This window comes from Oncorhynchus clarkii, chromosome 20, assembly GCF_045791955.1.
Source record: "Oncorhynchus clarkii lewisi isolate Uvic-CL-2024 chromosome 20, UVic_Ocla_1.0, whole genome shotgun sequence".
Taxonomy (NCBI): domain Eukaryota; kingdom Metazoa; phylum Chordata; class Actinopteri; order Salmoniformes; family Salmonidae; genus Oncorhynchus; species Oncorhynchus clarkii.
This window is the reverse complement of record NC_092166.1, coordinates 8,280,995-8,300,405: the sequence shown is the minus strand read 5'-3', so window position 1 is coordinate 8,300,405 and position 19,411 is coordinate 8,280,995. Positions and strand designations below refer to the sequence as shown.

At 41.3% G+C, this 19,411-nt stretch overlaps 28 non-coding genes across 28 annotated transcripts; 14 read left to right on the top strand and 14 right to left on the bottom strand.

Annotated features, from left to right (window-relative positions):
* Positions 1–405: 405 nt before the first annotated feature.
* trnaw-cca (transfer RNA tryptophan (anticodon CCA)) lies at positions 406–477 on the bottom strand. Its single transcript has one exon. It is a non-coding gene; the product is annotated as a tRNA-Trp (tRNA).
* A 76-nt stretch (positions 478–553) lies between these two features.
* trnak-uuu (transfer RNA lysine (anticodon UUU)) lies at positions 554–626 on the top strand. Its single transcript has one exon. It is a non-coding gene; the product is annotated as a tRNA-Lys (tRNA).
* A 1,173-nt stretch (positions 627–1,799) lies between these two features.
* trnaw-cca (transfer RNA tryptophan (anticodon CCA)) lies at positions 1,800–1,871 on the bottom strand. Its single transcript has one exon. It is a non-coding gene; the product is annotated as a tRNA-Trp (tRNA).
* A 149-nt stretch (positions 1,872–2,020) lies between these two features.
* Positions 2,021–2,093, top strand: trnak-uuu (transfer RNA lysine (anticodon UUU)). The gene has a single exon. It is a non-coding gene; the product is annotated as a tRNA-Lys (tRNA).
* Positions 2,094–3,331: 1,238 nt separating this feature from the next.
* On the bottom strand, positions 3,332–3,403 carry trnaw-cca (transfer RNA tryptophan (anticodon CCA)). Its single transcript has one exon. It is a non-coding gene; the product is annotated as a tRNA-Trp (tRNA).
* A 149-nt stretch (positions 3,404–3,552) lies between these two features.
* Positions 3,553–3,625, top strand: trnak-uuu (transfer RNA lysine (anticodon UUU)). The gene has a single exon. It is a non-coding gene; the product is annotated as a tRNA-Lys (tRNA).
* Positions 3,626–4,872: 1,247 nt separating this feature from the next.
* Positions 4,873–4,944, bottom strand: trnaw-cca (transfer RNA tryptophan (anticodon CCA)). The gene has a single exon. It is a non-coding gene; the product is annotated as a tRNA-Trp (tRNA).
* A 168-nt stretch (positions 4,945–5,112) lies between these two features.
* trnak-uuu (transfer RNA lysine (anticodon UUU)) lies at positions 5,113–5,185 on the top strand. Its single transcript has one exon. It is a non-coding gene; the product is annotated as a tRNA-Lys (tRNA).
* A 500-nt stretch (positions 5,186–5,685) lies between these two features.
* trnaw-cca (transfer RNA tryptophan (anticodon CCA)) lies at positions 5,686–5,757 on the bottom strand. The gene has a single exon. It is a non-coding gene; the product is annotated as a tRNA-Trp (tRNA).
* A 168-nt stretch (positions 5,758–5,925) lies between these two features.
* trnak-uuu (transfer RNA lysine (anticodon UUU)) lies at positions 5,926–5,998 on the top strand. The gene has a single exon. It is a non-coding gene; the product is annotated as a tRNA-Lys (tRNA).
* Positions 5,999–7,245: 1,247 nt separating this feature from the next.
* On the bottom strand, positions 7,246–7,317 carry trnaw-cca (transfer RNA tryptophan (anticodon CCA)). The gene has a single exon. It is a non-coding gene; the product is annotated as a tRNA-Trp (tRNA).
* A 168-nt stretch (positions 7,318–7,485) lies between these two features.
* trnak-uuu (transfer RNA lysine (anticodon UUU)) lies at positions 7,486–7,558 on the top strand. Its single transcript has one exon. It is a non-coding gene; the product is annotated as a tRNA-Lys (tRNA).
* Positions 7,559–8,800: 1,242 nt separating this feature from the next.
* On the bottom strand, positions 8,801–8,872 carry trnaw-cca (transfer RNA tryptophan (anticodon CCA)). The gene has a single exon. It is a non-coding gene; the product is annotated as a tRNA-Trp (tRNA).
* Positions 8,873–9,040: 168 nt separating this feature from the next.
* On the top strand, positions 9,041–9,113 carry trnak-uuu (transfer RNA lysine (anticodon UUU)). Its single transcript has one exon. It is a non-coding gene; the product is annotated as a tRNA-Lys (tRNA).
* Positions 9,114–10,360: 1,247 nt separating this feature from the next.
* On the bottom strand, positions 10,361–10,432 carry trnaw-cca (transfer RNA tryptophan (anticodon CCA)). The gene has a single exon. It is a non-coding gene; the product is annotated as a tRNA-Trp (tRNA).
* A 168-nt stretch (positions 10,433–10,600) lies between these two features.
* Positions 10,601–10,673, top strand: trnak-uuu (transfer RNA lysine (anticodon UUU)). The gene has a single exon. It is a non-coding gene; the product is annotated as a tRNA-Lys (tRNA).
* Positions 10,674–11,179: 506 nt separating this feature from the next.
* trnaw-cca (transfer RNA tryptophan (anticodon CCA)) lies at positions 11,180–11,251 on the bottom strand. Its single transcript has one exon. It is a non-coding gene; the product is annotated as a tRNA-Trp (tRNA).
* A 168-nt stretch (positions 11,252–11,419) lies between these two features.
* trnak-uuu (transfer RNA lysine (anticodon UUU)) lies at positions 11,420–11,492 on the top strand. The gene has a single exon. It is a non-coding gene; the product is annotated as a tRNA-Lys (tRNA).
* Positions 11,493–12,751: 1,259 nt separating this feature from the next.
* On the bottom strand, positions 12,752–12,823 carry trnaw-cca (transfer RNA tryptophan (anticodon CCA)). Its single transcript has one exon. It is a non-coding gene; the product is annotated as a tRNA-Trp (tRNA).
* Positions 12,824–12,972: 149 nt separating this feature from the next.
* On the top strand, positions 12,973–13,045 carry trnak-uuu (transfer RNA lysine (anticodon UUU)). The gene has a single exon. It is a non-coding gene; the product is annotated as a tRNA-Lys (tRNA).
* A 1,238-nt stretch (positions 13,046–14,283) lies between these two features.
* Positions 14,284–14,355, bottom strand: trnaw-cca (transfer RNA tryptophan (anticodon CCA)). Its single transcript has one exon. It is a non-coding gene; the product is annotated as a tRNA-Trp (tRNA).
* Positions 14,356–14,504: 149 nt separating this feature from the next.
* Positions 14,505–14,577, top strand: trnak-uuu (transfer RNA lysine (anticodon UUU)). The gene has a single exon. It is a non-coding gene; the product is annotated as a tRNA-Lys (tRNA).
* Positions 14,578–15,815: 1,238 nt separating this feature from the next.
* Positions 15,816–15,887, bottom strand: trnaw-cca (transfer RNA tryptophan (anticodon CCA)). The gene has a single exon. It is a non-coding gene; the product is annotated as a tRNA-Trp (tRNA).
* Positions 15,888–16,036: 149 nt separating this feature from the next.
* On the top strand, positions 16,037–16,109 carry trnak-uuu (transfer RNA lysine (anticodon UUU)). Its single transcript has one exon. It is a non-coding gene; the product is annotated as a tRNA-Lys (tRNA).
* Positions 16,110–17,347: 1,238 nt separating this feature from the next.
* Positions 17,348–17,419, bottom strand: trnaw-cca (transfer RNA tryptophan (anticodon CCA)). Its single transcript has one exon. It is a non-coding gene; the product is annotated as a tRNA-Trp (tRNA).
* Positions 17,420–17,568: 149 nt separating this feature from the next.
* On the top strand, positions 17,569–17,641 carry trnak-uuu (transfer RNA lysine (anticodon UUU)). Its single transcript has one exon. It is a non-coding gene; the product is annotated as a tRNA-Lys (tRNA).
* Positions 17,642–18,535: 894 nt separating this feature from the next.
* trnaw-cca (transfer RNA tryptophan (anticodon CCA)) lies at positions 18,536–18,607 on the bottom strand. Its single transcript has one exon. It is a non-coding gene; the product is annotated as a tRNA-Trp (tRNA).
* A 162-nt stretch (positions 18,608–18,769) lies between these two features.
* trnak-uuu (transfer RNA lysine (anticodon UUU)) lies at positions 18,770–18,842 on the top strand. The gene has a single exon. It is a non-coding gene; the product is annotated as a tRNA-Lys (tRNA).
* The last annotated feature ends 569 nt before the right edge of the window (positions 18,843–19,411 follow it).

The window sequence follows — 19,411 nt, the reverse complement described above, 5'->3', positions numbered from 1 at the left end:
CACCTCCTGGATAACTTTTCCTCAGGTTTTTGCCTGCCATATCAGTTCTGTTATACTCAGAGACATTATTTTAACAGTTTTGGAAACTGTAGAGTGTGTTCTATCCAAATCTACCATTTATATGCATATCCTAGTTTCTGGGCCTGAGTAACAGGCAGTTTACTTTGGGAACGTTTCTCATCCAGGCATCAAAAAACTGCCCCCAAGCATACATTAAACTCCCTGTTCGAAGACTGACAATCACATGATTTCTTTTAGGATTTTGCAGTGTGACAGGTTTTTGTGAGAGACAATTTTCATCAAAAGCAGCATTGGTTTGCTCGTTTCTGTGCGAGATTAGTACTGTAAAGCCACATTGGTACTTGTGCTGATTCACTTGTGCTTAGATTGCACACATAAAAACCATGACCACGACGTGAGTTGAACACGCAACCTTCTGATCTGGAGTCAGACGCGCTACCATTGCGCCACGAGGTCATTGACATTTAACATCTTTGGATCAGCACGTGCCTCTGCCCGGCAGGTTAAGTGTATGAAAATAAGCAGATGCAGAGCCCAGATAGCTCAGTCGGTAGAGCATCAGACTTTTAATCTGAGGGTCCAGGGTTCAAGTCCCTGTTTGGGCGTTGCTTTAATGTTTACCTTTTCTGGCGCAGGTGTTCTGCTAGCAACCCACCTCGACAACATCCGGTGAAATTGCAGAGCGCCAAATTCAAAATATAGAAATAGTCAATATAAACATTCACAAAAATACAAGTGTTATACATCGGCTTAAAGATTAACTTCTTGTTAATCCAGCCGCTTTGTCACATTTCAAATAGGATTTACTGCGAAAGCCTACCATGCGATTATCTGAGGACAGGGCCCCACTTACAAAAACATATTCCAACCAAGTAGACGAGTCACAAAAGTCCCAGCTCCACAATAAAGGTTTGTTTTGTTCGAGAAAGTCCCTCTTTATATCCCAAAAACTCTGTTTTGTTGGCGCATTGTGTTCAGTAATACACTGGCTCAAAGGAGGTCAAAACATGCAGACGAATACATCCTAATAGTACCGGCAAAGTTTGTTGAAACATGTCAAACAATGTTCATAATTAATCCTCACGTTGTCAATTGTCTAAATAATACATTTTCAACCGGACAATTGCGTATTCAATAGAAATGAAAAACAACGAAGGACGCGCACTCTGTCACGCGCGCAAACCAGTACTGCATGCTTCCTCAGCCCACTGACAGCAAGATCTCATTCTTCTTCATTTTTCAGAAAACAAGTCTAAACCAATGTCTAAAGACTGTTGACATCTAGTGGTAGCCATAGGAACTGCAATCTGGATCCTAACCCATTAGAAACTCAATAGGCATTCAATTGAAAACTACCCACATCAAAAAAATCCCACCTCCTGGATAACTTTTCCTCAGGTTTTTGCCTGCCATATCAGTTCTGTTATACTCAGAGACATTATTTTAACAGTTTTGGAAACTGTAGAGTGTGTTCTATCCAAATCTACCATTTATATGCATATCCTAGTTTCTGGGCCTGAGTAACAGGCAGTTTACTTTGGGAACGTTTCTCATCCAGGCATCAAAAAACTGCCCCCAAGCATACATTAAACTCCCTGTTCGAAGACTGACAATCACATGATTTCTTTTAGGATTTTGCAGTGTGACAGGTTTTTGTGAGAGACAATTTTCATCAAAAGCAGCATTGGTTTGCTCGTTTCTGTGCGAGATTAGTACTGTAAAGCCACATTGGTACTTGTGCTGATTCACTTGTGCTTAGATTGCACACATAAAAACCATGACCACGACGTGAGTTGAACACGCAACCTTCTGATCTGGAGTCAGACGCGCTACCATTGCGCCACGAGGTCATTGACATTTAACATCTTTGGAGAGGATGCCTAGTTCAGATTTTAATGAGTGTATAATTTGGAATGGAGGCCTGGTTCTCTGGGGAAATGAACCATCAGCACGTGCCTCTGCCCGGCAGGTTAAGTGTATGAAAATAAGCAGATGCAGAGCCCAGATAGCTCAGTCGGTAGAGCATCAGACTTTTAATCTGAGGGTCCAGGGTTCAAGTCCCTGTTTGGGCGTTGCTTTAATGTTTACCTTTTCTGGCGCAGGTGTTCTGCTAGCAACCCACCTCGACAACATCCGGTGAAATTGCAGAGCGCCAAATTCAAAATATAGAAATAGTCAATATAAACATTCACAAAAATACAAGTGTTATACATCGGCTTAAAGATTAACTTCTTGTTAATCCAGCCGCTTTGTCACATTTCAAATAGGATTTACTGCGAAAGCCTACCATGCGATTATCTGAGGACAGCGCCCCACTTACAAAAACATATTCCAACCAAGTAGACGAGTCACAAAAGTCATAAATAGCGATAAAATGAATCACTTACCTTTGAACATCTTCATCTGGTTGCAGTCACAAGAGTCCCAGCTCCACAATAAAGGTTTGTTTTGTTCGAGAAAGTCCCTCTTTATATCCCAAAAACTCTGTTTTGTTGGCGCATTGTGTTCAGTAATACACTGGCTCAAAGGAGGTCAAAACATGCAGACGAATACATCCTAATAGTACCGGCAAAGTTTGTTGAAACATGTCAAACGATGTTCATAATTAATCCTCACGTTGTCAATTGTCTAAATAATACATTTTCAACCGGACAATTGCGTATTCAATAGAAATGAAAAACAACGAAGGACGCGCACTCTGTCACGCGCGCAAACCAGTACTGCATGCTTCCTCAGCCCACTGACAGCAAGATCTCATTCTTCTTCATTTTTCAGAAAACAAGTCTAAACCAATGTCTAAAGACTGTTGACATCTAGTGGTAGCCATAGGAACTGCAATCTGGATCCTAACCCATTAGAAACTCAATAGGCATTCAATTGAAAACTACCCACATCAAAAAAATCCCACCTCCTGGATAACTTTTCCTCAGGTTTTTGCCTGCCATATCAGTTCTGTTATACTCAGAGACATTATTTTAACAGTTTTGGAAACTGTAGAGTGTGTTCTATCCAAATCTACCATTTATATGCATATCCTAGTTTCTGGGCCTGAGTAACAGGCAGTTTACTTTGGGAACGTTTCTCATCCAGGCATCAAAAAACTGCCCCCAAGCATACATTAAACTCCCTGTTCGAAGACTGACAATCACATGATTTCTTTTAGGATTTTGCAGTGTGACAGGTTTTTGTGAGAGACAATTTTCATCAAAAGCAGCATTGGTTTGCTCGTTTCTGTGCGAGATTAGTACTGTAAAGCCACATTGGTACTTGTGCTGATTCACTTGTGCTTAGATTGCACACATAAAAACCATGACCACGACGTGAGTTGAACACGCAACCTTCTGATCTGGAGTCAGACGCGCTACCATTGCGCCACGAGGTCATTGACATTTAACATCTTTGGAGAGGATGCCTAGTTCAGATTTTAATGAGTGTATAATTTGGAATGGAGGCCTGGTTCTCTGGGGAAATGAACCATCAGCACGTGCCTCTGCCCGGCAGGTTAAGTGTATGAAAATAAGCAGATGCAGAGCCCAGATAGCTCAGTCGGTAGAGCATCAGACTTTTAATCTGAGGGTCCAGGGTTCAAGTCCCTGTTTGGGCGTTGCTTTAATGTTTACCTTTTCTGGCGCAGGTGTTCTGCTAGCAACCCACCTCGACAACATCCGGTGAAATTGCAGAGCGCCAAATTCAAAATATAGAAATAGTCAATATAAACATTCACAAAAATACAAGTGTTATACATCGGCTTAAAGATTAACTTCTTGTTAATCCAGCCGCTTTGTCACATTTCAAATAGGATTTACTGCGAAAGCCTACCATGCGATTATCTGAGGACAGCGCCCCACTTACAAAAAACATATTCCAACCAAGTAGACGAGTCACAAAAGTCATAAATAGCGATAAAATGAATCACTTACCTTTGAACATCTTCATCTGGTTGCAGTCACAAGAGTCCCAGCTCCACAATAAAGGTTTGTTTTGTTCGAGAAAGTCCCTCTTTATATCCCAAAAACTCTGTTTTGTTGGCGCATTGTGTTCAGTAATACACTGGCTCAAAGGAGGTCAAAACATGCAGACGAATACATCCTAATAGTACCGGCAAAGTTTGTTGAAACATGTCAAACGATGTTCATAATTAATCCTCACGTTGTCAATTGTCTAAATAATACATTTTCAACCGGACAATTGCGTATTCAATAGAAATGAAAAACAACGAAGGACGCGCACTCTGTCACGCGCGCAAACCAGTACTGCATGCTTCCTCAGCCCACTGACAGCAAGATCTCATTCTTCTTCATTTTTCAGAAAACAAGTCTAAACCAATGTCTAAAGACTGTTGACATCTAGTGGTAGCCATAGGAACTGCAATCTGGATCCTAACCCATTAGAAACTCAATAGGCATTCAATTGAAAACTACCCACATCAAAAAAATCCCACCTCCTGGATAACTTTTCTTCAGGTTTTTGCCTGCCATATCAGTTCTGTTATACTCAGAGACATTATTTTAACAGTTTTGGAAACTGTAGAGTGTGTTCTATCCAAATCTACCATTTATATGCATATCCTAGTTTCTGGGCCTGAGTAACAGGCAGTTTACTTTGGGAACGTTTCTCATCCAGGCATCAAAAAACTGCCACCAAGCATACATTAAACTCCCTGTTCGAAGACTGACAATCACATGATTTCATTTAAGATTTTGCAGTGTGACAGGTTTTTGTGAGAGACAATTTTCATCAAAAGCAGCATTGGTTTGTTCGTTTCTGTGCGAGATTAGTACTGTAAAGCCACATTGGTACTTGTGCTGATTCACTGAGTAAAGGCGGCAGAGATTGCACACATAAAAACCATGACCACGACGTGAGTTGAACACGCAACCTTCTGATCTGGAGTCAGACGCGCTACCATTGCGCCACGAGGTCATTGACATTTAACATCTTTGGAGAGGATGCCTAGTTCAGATTTTAATGAGTGTATAATTTGGAATGGAGGCCTGGTTCTCTGGGGAAATGAACCATCTCACAATGCCACCCCCATCAGCACGTGCCTCTGCCCGGCAGGTTAAGTGTCTGAAAATAAGCAGATGCAGAGCCCAGATAGCTCAGTCGGTAGAGCATCAGACTTTTAATCTGAGGGTCCAGGGTTCAAGTCCCTGTTTGAGCGTTGCTTTAATGTCATAGGAACTGCAATCTGGATCCTAACCCATTAGAAACTCAATAGGCATTCAATTGAAAACTACCCACATCAAAAAAATCCCACCTCCTGGATAACTTTTCTTCAGGTTTTTGCCTGCCATATCAGTTCTGTTATACTCAGAGACATTATTTTAACAGTTCTGGAAACTGTAGAGTGTGTTCTATCCAAATCTACCATTTATATGCATATCCTAGTTTCTGGGCCTGAGTAACAGGCAGTTTACTTTGGTAACGTTTCTCATCCAGGCATCAAAAAACTGCCACCAAGCATACATTAAACTCCCTGTTCGAAGACTGACAATCACATGATTTCATTTAAGATTTTGCAGTGTGACAGGTGAGAGACAATTTTCATCAAAAGCAGCATTGGTTTGTTCGTTTCTGTGCGAGATTAGTACTGTAAAGCCACATTGGTACTTGTGCTGATTCACTGAGTAAAGGCGGCAGAGATTGCACACATAAAAACCATGACCACGACGTGAGTTGAACACGCAACCTTCTGATCTGGAGTCAGACGCGCTACCATTGCGCCACGAGGTCATTGACATTTAACATCTTTGGAGAGGATGCCTAGTTCAGATTTTAATGAGTGTATAATTTGGAATGGAGGCCTGGTTCTCTGGGGAAATGAACCATCTCACAATGCCACCCCCATCAGCACGTGCCTCTGCCCGGCAGGTTAAGTGTCTGAAAATAAGCAGATGCAGAGCCCAGATAGCTCAGTCGGTAGAGCATCAGACTTTTAATCTGAGGGTCCAGGGTTCAAGTCCCTGTTTGGGCGTTGCTTTAATGTTTACCTTTTCTGGCGCAGGTGTTCTGCTAGCAACCCACCTCGACAACATCCGGTGAAATTGCAGAGCGCCAAATTCAAAATATAGAAATAGTCAATATAAACATTCACAAAAATACAAGTGCTATACATCGGCTTAAAGATTAACTTCTTGTTAATCCAGCCGCTTTGTCACATTTCAAATAGGATTTACTGCGAAAGCCTACCATGCGATTATCTGAGGACAGCGCCCCACTTACAAAAAACATATTCCAACCAAGTAGACGAGTCACAAAAGTCATAAATAGCGATAAAATGAATCACTTACCTTTGAACATCTTCATCTGGTTGCAGTCACAAGAGTCCCAGCTCCACAATAAAGGTTTGTTTTGTTCGAGAAAGTCCCTCTTTATATCCCAAAAACTCTGTTTTGTTGGCGCATTGTGTTCAGTAATACACTGGCTCAAAGGAGGTCAAAACATGCAGACGAATACATCCTAATAGTACCGGCAAAGTTTGTTGAAACATGTCAAACGATGTTCATAATTAATCCTCACGTTGTCAATTGTCCAAATAATACATTTTCAACCGGACAATTGCGTATTCAATAGAAATGAAAAACAACGAAGGGCGCGCACTCTGTCACGCGCGCAAACCAGTACTGCATGCTTCCTCAGTCCACTGACAGCAAGGTCTCATTCTTCTTCATTTTTCAGAAAACAAGTCTAAACCAATGTCTAAAGACTGTTGACATCTAGTGGTAGCCATAGGAACTGCAATCTGGATCCTAACCCATTAGAAACTCAATAGGCATTCAATTGAAAACTACCCACATCAAAAAAATCACACCTCCTGGATAACTTTTCTTCAGGTTTTTGCCTACCATATCAGTTCTGTTATACTCAGAGACATTATTTTAACAGTTTTGGAAACTGTAGAGTGTGTTCTATCCAAATCTACCATTGATATGCATATCCTAGTTTCTGGGCCTGAGTAACAGGCAGTTTACTTTGGGAACGTTTCTCATCCAGGCATCAAAAAACTGCCACCAAGCATACATTAAACTCCCTGTTCGAAGACTGACAATAACATGATTTCATTTAAGATTTTGCAGTGTGACAGGTTTTTGTGAGAGACAATTTTCATCAAAAGCAGCATTGGTTTGTTCGTTTCTGTGCGAGATTAGTACTGTAAAGCCACATTGGTACTTGTGCTGATTCACTGAGTAAAGGCGGCAGAGATTGCACACATAAAAACCATGACCACGACGTGAGTTGAACACGCAACCTTCTGATCTGGAGTCAGACGCGCTACCATTGCGCCACGAGGTCATTGACATTTAACATCTTTGGAGAGGATGCCTAGTTCAGATTTTAATGAGTGTATAATTTGGAATGGAGGCCTGGTTCTCTGGGGAAATGAACCATCTCACAATGCCACCCCCATCAGCACGTGCCTCTGCCCGGCAGGTTAAGTGTCTGAAAATAAGCAGATGCAGAGCCCAGATAGCTCAGTCGGTAGAGCATCAGACTTTTAATCTGAGGGTCCAGGGTTCAAGTCCCTGTTTGGGCATTGCTTTAATGTTTACCTTTTCTGGCGCTGGTGTTCTGCTAGCAACCCACCTCGACAACATCCGGTGAAATTGCAGAGCGCCAAATTCAAAATATAGAAATAGTCAATATAAACATTCACAAAAATACAAGTGCTATACATCGGCTTAAAGATTAACTTCTTGTTAATCCAGCCGCTTTGTCACATTTCAAATAGGATTTACTGCGAAAGCCTACCATGCGATTATCTGAGGACATCACTTACAAAAAACATATTCCAACCAAGTAGACGAGTCACAAAAGTCATAAATAGCGATAAAATGAATCACTTACCTTTGAACATCTTCATCTGGTTGCAGTCACAAGAGTCCCAGCTCCACAATAAAGGTTTGTTTTGTTCGAGAAAGTCCCTCTTTATATCCCAAAAACTCTGTTTTGTTGGCGCATTGTGTTCAGTAATACACTGGCTCAAAGGAGGTCAAAACATGCAGACGAATACATCCTAATAGTACCGGCAAAGTTTGTTGAAACATGTCAAACGATGTTCATAATTAATCCTCACGTTGTCAATTGTCCAAATAATACATTTTCAACCGGACAATTGCGTATTCAATAGAAATGAAAAACAACGAAGGGCGCGCACTCTGTCACGCGCGCAAACCAGTACTGCATGCTTCCTCAGTCCACTGACAGCAAGGTCTCATTCTTCTTCATTTTTCAGAAAACAAGTCTAAACCAATGTCTAAAGACTGTTGACATCTAGTGGTAGCCATAGGAACTGCAATCTGGATCCTAACCCATTAGAAACTCAATAGGCATTCAATTGAAAACTACCCACATCAAAAAAATCACACCTCCTGGATAACTTTTCTTCAGGTTTTTGCCTACCATATCAGTTCTGTTATACTCAGAGACATTATTTTAACAGTTTTGGAAACTGTAGAGTGTGTTCTATCCAAATCTACCATTGATATGCATATCCTAGTTTCTGGGCCTGAGTAACAGGCAGTTTACTTTGGGAACGTTTCTCATCCAGGCATCAAAAAACTGCCACCAAGCATACATTAAACTCCCTGTTCGAAGACTGACAATAACATGATTTCATTTAAGATTTTGCAGTGTGACAGGTTTTTGTGAGAGACAATTTTCATCAAAAGCAGCATTGGTTTGTTCGTTTCTGTGCGAGATTAGTACTGTAAAGCCACATTGGTACTTGTGCTGATTCACTGAGTAAAGGCGGCAGAGATTGCACACATAAAAACCATGACCACGACGTGAGTTGAACACGCAACCTTCTGATCTGGAGTCAGACGCGCTACCATTGCGCCACGAGGTCATTGACATTTAACATCTTTGGAGAGGATGCCTAGTTCAGATTTTAATGAGTGTATAATTTGGAATGGAGGCCTGGTTCTCTGGGGAAATGAACCATCTCACAATGCCACCCCCATCAGCACGTGCCTCTGCCCGGCAGGTTAAGTGTCTGAAAATAAGCAGATGCAAAGCCCAGATAGCTCAGTCGGTAGAGCATCAGACTTTTAATCTGAGGGTCCAGGGTTCAAGTCCCTGTTTGGGCGTTGCTTTAATGTTTACCTTTTCTGGCGCAGGTGTTCTGCTAGCAACCCACCTCGACAACATCCGGTGAAATTGCAGAGCGCCAAATTCAAAATATAGAAATAGTCAATATAAACATTCACAAAAATACAAGTGCTATACATCGGCTTAAAGATTAACTTCTTGTTAATCCAGCCGCTTTGTCACATTTCAAATAGGATTTACTGCGAAAGCCTACCATGCGATTATCTGAGGACAGCGCCCCACTTACAAAAAACATATTCCAACCAAGTAGACGAGTCACAAAAGTCATAAATAGCGATAAAATGAATCACTTACCTTTGAACATCTTCATCTGGTTGCAGTCACAAGAGTCCCAGCTCCACAATAAAGGTTTGTTTTGTTCGAGAAAGTCCCTCTTTATATCCCAAAAACTCTGTTTTGTTGGCGCATTGTGTTCAGTAATACACTGGCTCAAAGGAGGTCAAAACATGCAGACGAATACATCCTAATAGTACCGGCAAAGTTTGTTGAAACATGTCAAACGATGTTCATAATTAATCCTCACGTTGTCAATTGTCTAAATAATACATTTTCAACCGGACAATTGCGTATTCAATAGAAATGAAAAACAACGAAGGGCGCGCACTCTGTCACGCGCGCAAACCAGTACTGCATGCTTCCTCAGTCCACTGACAGCAAGGTCTCATTCTTCTTCATTTTTCAGAAAACAAGTCTAAACCAATGTCTAAAGACTGTTGACATCTAGTGGTAGCCATAGGAACTGCAATCTGGATCCTAACCCATTAGAAACTCAATAGGCATTCAATTGAAAACTACCCACATCAAAAAAATCACACCTCCTGGATAACTTTTCTTCAGGTTTTTGCCTACCATATCAGTTCTGTTATACTCAGAGACATTATTTTAACAGTTTTGGAAACTGTAGAGTGTGTTCTATCCAAATCTACCATTGATATGCATATCCTAGTTTCTGGGCCTGAGTAACAGGCAGTTTACTTTGGGAACGTTTCTCATCCAGGCATCAAAAAACTGCCACCAAGCATACATTAAACTCCCTGTTCGAAGACTGACAATAACATGATTTCATTTAAGATTTTGCAGTGTGACAGGTTTTTGTGAGAGACAATTTTCATCAAAAGCAGCATTGGTTTGTTCGTTTCTGTGCGAGATTAGTACTGTAAAGCCACATTGGTACTTGTGCTGATTCACTGAGTAAAGGCGGCAGAGATTGCACACATAAAAACCATGACCACGACGTGAGTTGAACACGCAACCTTCTGATCTGGAGTCAGACGCGCTACCATTGCGCCACGAGGTCATTGACGTTTTATATCTTTGGAGAGGATGCCTAGTTCAGATTTTAATGAGTGTATAATTTGGAATGGAGGCCTGGTTCTCTGGGGAAATGAACCATCTCACAATGCCACCCCCATCAGCACGTGCCTCTGCCCGGCAGGTTAAGTGTCTGAAAATAAGCAGATGCAGAGCCCAGATAGCTCAGTCGGTAGAGCATCAGACTTTTAATCTGAGGGTCCAGGGTTCAAGTCCCTGTTTGAGCGTTGCTTTAATGTCATAGGAACTGCAATCTGGATCCTAACCCATTAGAAACTCAATAGGCATTCAATTGAAAACTACCCACATCAAAAAAATCCCACCTCCTGGATAACTTTTCTTCAGGTTTTTGCCTGCCATATCAGTTCTGTTATACTCAGAGACATTATTTTAACAGTTCTGGAAACTGTAGAGTGTGTTCTATCCAAATCTACCATTTATATGCATATCCTAGTTTCTGGGCCTGAGTAACAGGCAGTTTACTTTGGTAACGTTTCTCATCCAGGCATCAAAAAACTGCCCCCAAGCATACATTAAACTCCCTGTTCGAAGACTGACAATCACATGATTTCATTTAAGATTTTGCAGTGTGACAGGTTTTTGTGAGAGACAATTTTCATCAAAAGCAGCATTGGTTTGTTCGTTTCTGTGCGAGATTAGTACTGTAAAGCCACATTGGTACTTGTGCTGATTCACTGAGTAAAGGCGGCAGAGATTGCACACATAAAAACCATGACCACGACGTGAGTTGAACACGCAACCTTCTGATCTGGAGTCAGACGCGCTACCATTGCGCCACGAGGTCATTGACATTTAACATCTTTGGAGAGGATGCCTAGTTCAGATTTTAATGAGTGTATAATTTGGAATGGAGGCCTGGTTCTCTGGGGAAATGAACCATCTCACAATGCCACCCCCATCAGCACGTGCCTCTGCCCGGCAGGTTAAGTGTCTGAAAATAAGCAGATGCAGAGCCCAGATAGCTCAGTCGGTAGAGCATCAGACTTTTAATCTGAGGGTCCAGGGTTCAAGTCCCTGTTTGGGCGTTGCTTTAATGTTTACCTTTTCTGGCGCAGGTGTTCTGCTAGCAACCCACCTCGACAACATCCGGTGAAATTGCAGAGCGCCAAATTCAAAATATAGAAATAGTCAATATAAACATTCACAAAAATACAAGTGCTATACATCGGCTTAAAGATTAACTTCTTGTTAATCCAGCCGCTTTGTCACATTTCAAATAGGATTTACTGCGAAAGCCTACCATGCGATTATCTGAGGACAGCGCCCCACTTACAAAAACATATTCCAACCAAGTAGACGAGTCACAAAAGTCATAAATAGCGATAAAATGAATCACTTACCTTTGAACATCTTCATCTGGTTGCAGTCACAAGAGTCCCAGCTCCACAATAAAGGTTTGTTTTGTTCGAGAAAGTCCCTCTTTATATCCCAAAAACTCTGTTTTGTTGGCGCATTGTGTTCAGTAATACACTGGCTCAAAGGAGGTCAAAACATGCAGACGAATACATCCTAATAGTACCGGCAAAGTTTGTTGAAACATGTCAAACGATGTTCATAATTAATCCTCACGTTGTCAATTGTCTAAATAATACATTTTCAACCGGACAATTGCGTATTCAATAGAAATGAAAAACAACGAAGGGCGCGCACTCTGTCACGCGCGCAAACCAGTACTGCATGCTTCCTCAGTCCACTGACAGCAAGGTCTCATTCTTCTTCATTTTTCAGAAAACAAGTCTAAACCAATGTCTAAAGACTGTTGACATCTAGTGGTAGCCATAGGAACTGCAATCTGGATCCTAACCCATTAGAAACTCAATAGGCATTCAATTGAAAACTACCCACATCAAAAAAATCCCACCTCCTGGATAACTTTTCTTCAGGTTTTTGCCTGCCATATCAGTTCTGTTATACTCAGAGACATTATTTTAACAGTTTTGGAAACTGTAGAGTGTGTTCTATCCAAATCTACCATTTATATGCATATCCTAGTTTCTGGGCCTGAGTAACAGGCAGTTTACTTTGGGAACGTTTCTCATCCAGGCATCAAAAAACTGCCACCAAGCATACATTAAACTCCCTGTTCGAAGACTGACAATCACATGATTTCATTTAAGATTTTGCAGTGTGACAGGTTTTTTGACAGTTTTTGTGAGAGACAATTTTCATCAAAAGCAGCATTGGTTTGCTCGTTTCTGTGCGAGATTAGTACTGTAAAGCCACATTGGTACTTGTGCTGATTCACTTGTGCTAAAGGCGGCAGAGATTGCACACATAAAAACCATGACCACGACGTGAGTTGAACACGCAACCTTCTGATCTGGAGTCAGACGCGCTACCATTGCGCCACGAGGTCATTGACATTTAACATCTTTGGAGAGGATGCCTAGTTCAGATTTTAATGAGTGTATAATTTGGAATGGAGGCCTGGTTCTCTGGGGAAATGAACCATCAGCACGTGCCTCTGCCCGGCAGGTTAAGTGTATGAAAATAAGCAGATGCAGAGCCCAGATAGCTCAGTCGGTAGAGCATCAGACTTTTAATCTGAGGGTCCAGGGTTCAAGTCCCTGTTTGGGCGTTGCTTTAATGTTTACCTTTTCTGGCGCAGGTGTTCTGCTAGCAACCCACCTCGACAACATCCGGTGAAATTGCAGAGCGCCAAATTCAAAATATAGAAATAGTCAATATAAACATTCACAAAAATACAAGTGTTATACATCGGCTTAAAGATTAACTTCTTGTTAATCCAGCCGCTTTGTCACATTTCAAATAGGATTTACTGCGAAAGCCTACCATGCGATTATCTGAGGACAGCGCCCCACTTACAAAAACATATTCCAACCAAGTAGACGAGTCACAAAAGTCATAAATAGCGATAAAATGAATCACTTACCTTTGAACATCTTCATCTGGTTGCAGTCACAAGAGTCCCAGCTCCACAATAAAGGTTTGTTTTGTTCGAGAAAGTCCCTCTTTATATCCCAAAAACTCTGTTTTGTTGGCGCATTGTGTTCAGTAATACACTGGCTCAAAGGAGGTCAAAACATGCAGACGAATACATCCTAATAGTACCGGCAAAGTTTGTTGAAACATGTCAAACGATGTTCATAATTAATCCTCACGTTGTCAATTGTCTAAATAATACATTTTCAACCGGACAATTGCGTATTCAATAGAAATGAAAAACAACGAAGGACGCGCACTCTGTCACGCGCGCAAACCAGTACTGCATGCTTCCTCAGCCCACTGACAGCAAGATCTCATTCTTCTTCATTTTTCAGAAAACAAGTCTAAACCAATGTCTAAAGACTGTTGACATCTAGTGGTAGCCATAGGAACTGCAATCTGGATCCTAACCCATTAGAAACTCAATAGGCATTCAATTGAAAACTACCCACATCAAAAAAATCCCACCTCCTGGATAACTTTTCCTCAGGTTTTTGCCTGCCATATCAGTTCTGTTATACTCAGAGACATTATTTTAACAGTTTTGGAAACTGTAGAGTGTGTTCTATCCAAATCTACCATTTATATGCATATCCTAGTTTCTGGGCCTGAGTAACAGGCAGTTTACTTTGGGAACGTTTCTCATCCAGGCATCAAAAAACTGCCCCCAAGCATACATTAAACTCCCTGTTCGAAGACTGACAATCACATGATTTCTTTTAGGATTTTGCAGTGTGACAGGTTTTTGTGAGAGACAATTTTCATCAAAAGCAGCATTGGTTTGCTCGTTTCTGTGCGAGATTAGTACTGTAAAGCCACATTGGTACTTGTGCTGATTCACTTGTGCTTAGATTGCACACATAAAAACCATGACCACGACGTGAGTTGAACACGCAACCTTCTGATCTGGAGTCAGACGCGCTACCATTGCGCCACGAGGTCATTGACATTTAACATCTTTGGAGAGGATGCCTAGTTCAGATTTTAATGAGTGTATAATTTGGAATGGAGGCCTGGTTCTCTGGGGAAATGAACCATCAGCACGTGCCTCTGCCCGGCAGGTTAAGTGTATGAAAATAAGCAGATGCAGAGCCCAGATAGCTCAGTCGGTAGAGCATCAGACTTTTAATCTGAGGGTCCAGGGTTCAAGTCCCTGTTTGGGCGTTGCTTTAATGTTTACCTTTTCTGGCGCAGGTGTTCTGCTAGCAACCCACCTCGACAACATCCGGTGAAATTGCAGAGCGCCAAATTCAAAATATAGAAATAGTCAATATAAACATTCACAAAAATACAAGTGTTATACATCGGCTTAAAGATTAACTTCTTGTTAATCCAGCCGCTTTGTCACATTTCAAATAGGATTTACTGCGAAAGCCTACCATGCGATTATCTGAGGACAGCGCCCCACTTACAAAAACATATTCCAACCAAGTAGACGAGTCACAAAAGTCATAAATAGCGATAAAATGAATCACTTACCTTTGAACATCTTCATCTGGTTGCAGTCACAAGAGTCCCAGCTCCACAATAAAGGTTTGTTTTGTTCGAGAAAGTCCCTCTTTATATCCCAAAAACTCTGTTTTGTTGGCGCATTGTGTTCAGTAATACACTGGCTCAAAGGAGGTCAAAACATGCAGACGAATACATCCTAATAGTACCGGCAAAGTTTGTTGAAACATGTCAAACGATGTTCATAATTAATCCTCACGTTGTCAATTGTCTAAATAATACATTTTCAACCGGACAATTGCGTATTCAATAGAAATGAAAAACAACGAAGGACGCGCACTCTGTCACGCGCGCAAACCAGTACTGCATGCTTCCTCAGCCCACTGACAGCAAGATCTCATTCTTCTTCATTTTTCAGAAAACAAGTCTAAACCAATGTCTAAAGACTGTTGACATCTAGTGGTAGCCATAGGAACTGCAATCTGGATCCTAACCCATTAGAAACTCAATAGGCATTCAATTGAAAACTACCCACATCAAAAAAATCCCACCTCCTGGATAACTTTTCCTCAGGTTTTTGCCTGCCATATCAGTTCTGTTATACTCAGAGACATTATTTTAACAGTTTTGGAAACTGTAGAGTGTGTTCTATCCAAATCTACCATTTATATGCATATCCTAGTTTCTGGGCCTGAGTAACAGGCAGTTTACTTTGGGAACGTTTCTCATCCAGGCATCAAAAAACTGCCCCCAAGCATACATTAAACTCCCTGTTCGAAGACTGACAATCACATGATTTCTTTTAGGATTTTGCAGTGTGACAGGTTTTTGTGAGAGACAATTTTCATCAAAAGCAGCATTGGTTTGCTCGTTTCTGTGCGAGATTAGTACTGTAAAGCCACATTGGTACTTGTGCTGATTCACTTGTGCTTAGATTGCACACATAAAAACCATGACCACGACGTGAGTTGAACACGCAACCTTCTGATCTGGAGTCAGACGCGCTACCATTGCGCCACGAGGTCATTGACATTTAACATCTTTGGAGAGGATGCCTAGTTCAGATTTTAATGAGTGTATAATTTGGAATGGAGGCCTGGTTCTCTGGGGAAATGAACCATCAGCACGTGCCTCTGCCCGGCAGGTTAAGTGTATGAAAATAAGCAGATGCAGAGCCCAGATAGCTCAGTCGGTAGAGCATCAGACTTTTAATCTGAGGGTCCAGGGTTCAAGTCCCTGTTTGGGCGTTGCTTTAATGTTTACCTTTTCTGGCGCAGGTGTTCTGCTAGCAACCCACCTCGACAACATCCGGTGAAATTGCAGAGCGCCAAATTCAAAATATAGAAATAGTCAATATAAACATTCACAAAAATACAAGTGTTATACATCGGCTTAAAGATTAACTTCTTGTTAATCCAGCCGCTTTGTCACATTTCAAATAGGATTTACTGCGAAAGCCTACCATGCGATTATCTGAGGACAGCGCCCCACTTACAAAAACATATTCCAACCAAGTAGACGAGTCACAAAAGTCATAAATAGCGATAAAATGAATCACTTACCTTTGAACATCTTCATCTGGTTGCAGTCACAAGAGTCCCAGCTCCACAATAAAGGTTTGTTTTGTTCGAGAAAGTCCCTCTTTATATCCCAAAAACTCTGTTTTGTTGGCGCATTGTGTTCAGTAATACACTGGCTCAAAGGAGGTCAAAACATGCAGACGAATACATCCTAATAGTACCGGCAAAGTTTGTTGAAACATGTCAAACGATGTTCATAATTAATCCTCACGTTGTCAATTGTCTAAATAATACATTTTCAACCGGACAATTGCGTATTCAATAGAAATGAAAAACAACGAAGGACGCGCACTCTGTCACGCGCGCAAACCAGTACTGCATGCTTCCTCAGCCCACTGACAGCAAGATCTCATTCTTCTTCATTTTTCAGAAAACAAGTCTAAACCAATGTCTAAAGACTGTTGACATCTAGTGGTAGCCATAGGAACTGCAATCTGGATCCTAACCCATTAGAAACTCAATAGGCATTCAATTGAAAACTACCCACATCAAAAAAATCCCACCTCCTGGATAACTTTTCCTCAGGTTTTTGCCTGCCATATCAGTTCTGTTATACTCAGAGACATTATTTTAACAGTTTTGGAAACTGTAGAGTGTGTTCTATCCAAATCTACCATTTATATGCATATCCTAGTTTCTGGGCCTGAGTAACAGGCAGTTTACTTTGGGAACGTTTCTCATCCAGGCATCAAAAAACTGCCCCCAAGCATACATTAAACTCCCTGTTCGAAGACTGACAATCACATGATTTCTTTTAAGATTTTGCAGTGTGACAGGTTTTTGTGAGAGACAATTTTCATCAAAAGCAGCATTGGTTTGCTCGTTTCTGTGCGAGATTAGTACTGTAAAGCCACATTGGTACTTGTGCTGATTCACTTGTGCTTAGATTGCACACATAAAAACCATGACCACGACGTGAGTTGAACACGCAACCTTCTGATCTGGAGTCAGACGCGCTACCATTGCGCCACGAGGTCATTGACATTTAACATCTTTGGAGAGGATGCCTAGTTCAGATTTTAATGAGTGTATAATTTGGAATGGAGGCCTGGTTCTCTGGGGAAATGAACCATCAGCACGTGCCTCTGCCCGGCAGGTTAAGTGTATGAAAATAAGCAGATGCAGAGCCCAGATAGCTCAGTCGGTAGAGCATCAGACTTTTAATCTGAGGGTCCAGGGTTCAAGTCCCTGTTTGGGCGTTGCTTTAATGTTTACCTTTTCTGGCGCAGGTGTTCTGCTAGCAACCCACCTCGACAACATCCGGTGAAATTGCAGAGCGCCAAATTCAAAATATAGAAATAGTCAATATAAACATTCACAAAAATACAAGTGTTATACATCGGCTTAAAGATTAACTTCTTGTTAATCCAGCCGCTTTGTCAAACGATGTTCATAATTAATCCTCACGTTGTCAATTGTCTAAATAATACATTTTCAACCGGACAATTGCGTATTCAATAGAAATGAAAAACAACGAAGGGCGCGCACTCTGTCACGCGCGCAAACCAGGACTGCATGCTTCCTCAGTCCACTGACAGCAAGGTCTCATTCTTCTTCATTTTTCAGAAAACAAGTCTAAACCAATGTCTAAAGACTGTTGACATCTAGTGGTAGCCATAGGAACTGCAATCTGGATCCTAACCCATTAGAAACTCAATAGGCATTCAATTGAAAACTACCCACATCAAAAAAATCCCACCTCCTGGATAACTTTTCTTCAGGTTTTTGCCTGCCATATCAGTTCTGTTATACTCAGAGACATTATTTTAACAGTTTTGGAAACTGTAGTGTGTTCTATCCAAATCTACCATTTATATGCATATCCTAGTTTCTGGGCCTGAGTAACAGGCAGTTTACTTTGGGAACGTTTCTCATCCAGGCATCAAAAAACTGCCCCCAAGCATACATTAAACTCCCTGTTCGAAGACTGACAATCACATGATTTCATTTAAGATTTTGCAGTGTGACAGGTTTTTGTGAAAGACAATTTTCATCAAAAGCAGCATTGGTTTGTTCGTTTCTGTGCGAGATTAGTACTGTAAAGCCACATTGGTACTTGTGCTGATTCACTGAGATTGCACACATAAAAACCATGACCACGACGTGAGTTGAACACGCAACCTTCTGATCTGGAGTCAGACGCGCTACCATTGCGCCACGAGGTCATTGACATTTAACATCTTTGGAGAGGATGCCTAGTTCAGATTTTAATGAGTGTATAATTTGGAATGGAGGCCTGGTTCTCTGGGGGAAATCTCACAATGCCACCCCCATCAGCACGTGCCTCTGCCCGGCAGGTTAAGTGTCTGAAAATAAGCAGATGCAGAGCCCAGATAGCTCAGTCGGTAGAGCATCAGACTTTTAATCTGAGGGTCCAGGGTTCAAGTCCCTGTTTGGGCGTTGCTTTAATGTTTACCTTTTCTGGCGCAGGTGTTCTGCTAGCAACCCACCTCGACAACATCCGGTGAAATTGCAGAGCGCCAAATTCAAAATATAGAAATAGTCAATATAAACATTCACAAAAATACAAGTGTTATACATCGGCTTAAAGATTAACTTCTTGTTAATCCAGCCGCTTTGTCACATTTCAAATAGGATTTACTGCGAAAGCCTACCATGCGATTATCTGAGGACAGCGCCCCACTTACAAAAACATATTCCAACCAAGTAGACGAGTCACAAAAGTCATAAATAGCGATAAAATGAATCACTTACCTTTGAACATCTTCATCTGGTTGCAGTCACAAGAGTCCCAGCTCCACAATAAAGGTTTGTTTTGTTCGAGAAAGTCCCTCTTTATATCCCAAAAACTCTGTTTTGTTGGCGCATTGTGTTCAGTAATACACTGGCTCAAAGGAGGTCAAAACATGCAGACGAATACATCCTAATAGTACCGGCAAAGTTTGTTGAAACATGTCAAACGATGTTCATAATTAATCCTCACGTTGTCAATTGTCTAAATAATACAT